The following is a 4,185-nucleotide window of genomic DNA, read 5'->3' on the forward strand; positions in this document are numbered from 1 at the left end:
ACGCATGATCTTGTATGTTAGAATTTTCTTCAGGTCGAGTAGCCCATTCCGCTCAAAAGGTTCCTGAATAAGGGTTGTTTAAGGATGTTGAACAGAACACACGTGTTTCCAGAGGTGAATAATTCAAACCCCAAAGAATTTCTCTCAACACTTGGCTATGATGCTCTCCACTACTTCTGCTCGTGATCAGAGGGGCACATATGGATATACTCAACTGGTTAAGGTCAAACAACTGACAAGCAAATCTGTGGTATTGAGCAGAATATTTGCCGTAGCCCATCTTTTATACTAAGACAAAACATGTACATGATAACACTACTAATCAGTTAAGATCAGAAGCCATGAGAGGCAGTGTCTGGTACTGCATCAATGCATTTAATATTATTATTATCATTATTATTATTATTATTATTATCATTATTATTATTATCATCATCATCATCATCATCATCATCATCATCATCATCATCATCATCATCATCATCATTATTATTATGATTATTATTATTATTATTATTATTATTATTATTATTATTATTATTATATAGTTGCAGTATTTTCCTTCGTCGGATTATGAGTACTATGACTGCTGCTACTCACAATGCTTAAAACTTTACGAATGTATTTTAGCCTCAAGTCACCCCTCATCAACCACCACTCATCTGCAGCTTAACCGGAGCTAAGTTGTAAGCCATGAGAAAATGAAGATACGAAGCAATTGGAGAAAAAGTATATGAAACTGACTGTTATTCATTCATTTATTTATTCGTTTTTGCCTTAATCGCAACAGGTGTAGAGAAGCTGTGAAGTCGTGGATTATATATTTGTAAATTGGTCACGTGCAAAAGTCTGCCTTTTCACTGGTCCCTGCCTCACTCTAGTTACATGTACACTCTGCAATGTAGCTGGCTGAGACAAGAGACCAGGCGTGGCCCTAATCACACTCTTTGTTCGATGCTAAAAGGTAAAAATTCAGAAATATATGGTGCACGGTGAAGAAGTTCCAGGTAATTGCTGCAATAAGTTGCCTCCTCAACCTTTACTCCCATTAACGTTTTTTTTTTCAATATTTAAGGACGATTTATTTACAATATTAAGTTTTTGTTTATACTTCTATGTGTACGAATTTCAAAGATTTTCAGATGTTTGTAATGCAATTATGAAAGGAATGAAGATTTCTAGTCATTAAAAATATGAAAGAGGGCCTGGATGTGTAATGTATTTCACCAGTAACAACAAAGAACGTTCTAAAACGAAATATAAAAGCTTTATATCCATGTCTTGACTATAGACAATACAATGTTTTTCCTAATTCAATCATTTCATTATTCTTGGGGGTCTCCGTCAGAGTCAAAATGAAACGCTACACCATCATTAATAGTTTTGAGATGGAACCGAAACTAGTAACCTTAAGCAACTGGAATTGACTTCTTTTGAATTACATGTTGTGTGTCTCTGTTGGTAGAAATAAATATATCCTGTGATCTTCATCCTCTCTGCACATGCTCTGAAGAAGACGAGCGAAATTTGTGGAGCAACTCCCTGATGGATTTCTGTTCTTAGAAACTCCTTATACTTGACGGGTTTTTGTTCCTGATGGTGAGGACTTTTGACAATTGGTGCTATAATAGTGCATCAAAATATGTAGCACGGCCCTTTTATTAAGGAGCATAGAATTTGAGTATTTTTTAGGCAAAACGTGACAGTGCAATGCCTCTGTAGTTTTGAGACAGATGATCATCGTCTTTTGGAAGTGGAAGAAACTGAAAACGAAAGCTAGCAAAACTAACGGAGAGAATATTCCTGGTTTTGTGTTGTGAACGCATCTCGGTTTCGGCCGCTTGAAGAAGAAGAATTTTTCATTAATTTTAACATTTTCAAGGTTTTATCAGCAACCAGTCTTTAATAATGGCAATAAAGAAACTATTCATTTCTGCTAAAGACACTCTGAAGGTAGATATCTCAGCATGAAAGCTTTCTCTCTAATTTCTAGAAGCTGTATTAAAAATGGCGAAATTGTTATAAAATACTTATGAAATTTTGAACAGACATCATTGAAAACACATGGAATATATTTTTCATCTTCGGTATTATAAACGGTTCGCTATTTTAAATGCATTATAACTTGAAATAATAAAGGAAATAATTACCTCAGATTTCTAATTATAATTTGTAAAATAAATGTTGCATATTTATTTGAATAAAATATTTAAAAAAGACGATCGATGTGTTTAAGATTCTATTTTCTTTCGAGTTTTTTGCATATATAAATGATTCTTTCAGAAATGCCAGCAACAAAATAAATAAATAAATAAATAAACAAACAAACAATTATACGGTTATTATATCTATCTTTTGAAGGCTTTTGATATTCATTTTTTAAACATGTTAATGTTTATTGATTAGGATATCAATTATCGAATGATTCGGAAGCAGTATATTACTGATATTCATCTAACGACTTTGGACATTTAATTTTGTCCTGTGAAATTTCAACAAACATCGTATCAGATGATATATTATATTATAGCGAGGTAATAAATATAAATTATCTCATGGTAGGTACTTCAATCCGATGTCATCAGATCGTTAATTAGTTAACTTTGTTGCAGTATAAAAAATTATTTTTGTCTTAGAAATAAAGCAGGTGAGTAGACTGACAGAATAGAATGTTACAGTGGAAGGCTGAAGGGAGCTCAAGGCAGTTGCTTAATCTGCGATGCTGAGGAAAAAAAAAGAAGAAAAGTCAAATTTCCTTCAAAATTCATGTTGCCCTCTTCAAAAAGGATAGATTACGTAATGAAATCCAGGGAAGCTACTGTTGAATAAAACACGAGAGAGTCTTTTTTTCCAGTCTGATTAATTCTCAAATTCCATTGAAGTCGACTTTACCTTTATCTGTTTATAGTCAATAAACCAAATTACGCGGCCTGATCGATTGATCAAATTTCTTTCCATAAAAACTAAACACTTGGCTTGTGCAAAGGTTCATGTATCATGACAATAATAGAGGTAATATTTATCTCCACGTCAACGTTCTGTTTAAACAAACGATAGTGTTATAGTTACCAGGAGAAAAAAAACTATCATATTGGTTTTGGCGCAAAATGCATACTTGGTTATATAGTTAACGGGGAAATAAATCCCCGCTACCTCCAGCGCCAAGACCATTAGATCATATGATTTCCATCTTCATTTGTCTTGTCAATGATGGACGCTCGGCCGTTTGAGATAGAGAGAAGATACGAGAGTACACGAGCCGTCAACAATGACGATGGTTTTTTTTATTATTAAAATTTGTGATAATTGCGAAATTATACTCCAATTCGATGCATTGTTGAAAACTATGTATGATGAAAGTTGTTAACGAGACTATGAGGATGTAAATAAAAGAGCAAAATTAATTGGAAAATAAGAACAAAAATATTTATCACTTCTCAAATATCATACAGGTTTGATTACAATTAACATGTACAATATCTTGAAATCAATGATTCATTCGTTATTCTACATTATTTTATTTTCTACAATAAATGCATCTAGTTTCAAAAATGTTGTACATGTGTATGCTTTAAAAACTTCCAATATATATATGTATATTTGCAAATGTGCACAAAATCGTAGAAAGAGGTTGCATACATTTTGAAAAGTTTTCAAGGGACAGCAAGTTTAGTTCATGCAAAAACTGCGCATTTACATAGATTTGAATCATTCAGTGTAAAAGGCTACAGATGTACATAATAAGAACAGTCATGGCAAAAGTTCTTATAGAACAACACTTGTTGTATAGATATGAGCGAGGTACCAACAAGCCTTGGCATTCTGAATTCTCCATTTCTTGCTTTAAGCAGAAAACGCCCGAGAAAACAAAAACAAAAAGAGCAGAAATGATTTAATATCAGATTTAAACAGCTACTTCAGTCGACGGCGCCCGAGCACAATAGAAGTCCAGTGAGTGAAATCAATAGATGAATAAAGAACTAAAAGAATATCCCGCTTGAACAACCAGATTGCAACGTTGGTAGACTCAACAGGCGTATCGATTGAGGACCCTTATCAACAGAGTCAATTATTTGCCGAGGCTTTTTCAACTATTTTCAAACAAGATGATGGTCGTGAACCCCCTCCATTTGATAGATCGGTACCTCCAATGCTTCGATTGGTCATCACGCGGGACGAAGTCAA

General features: G+C 33.6%; 1 long non-coding RNA gene across 1 annotated transcript in view; it reads left to right on the top strand.

The window, feature by feature from the left end:
• LOC118766950 overlaps positions 1 to 1,077 on the top strand; it is a 25,974-nt gene extending 24,897 nt beyond the window's left edge. Inside the window, exon 2 of the long non-coding RNA XR_005002858.1 lies at positions 631 to 1,077. This is a non-coding gene — a long non-coding RNA (uncharacterized LOC118766950). The remainder of the gene's footprint in view (positions 1 to 630) is intronic.
• Positions 1,078 to 4,185: the final 3,108 nt, after the last annotated feature.

Source organism: Octopus sinensis, linkage group LG18 (genome assembly GCF_006345805.1).
Source record: "Octopus sinensis linkage group LG18, ASM634580v1, whole genome shotgun sequence".
NCBI classification, from domain to species: domain Eukaryota; kingdom Metazoa; phylum Mollusca; class Cephalopoda; order Octopoda; family Octopodidae; genus Octopus; species Octopus sinensis.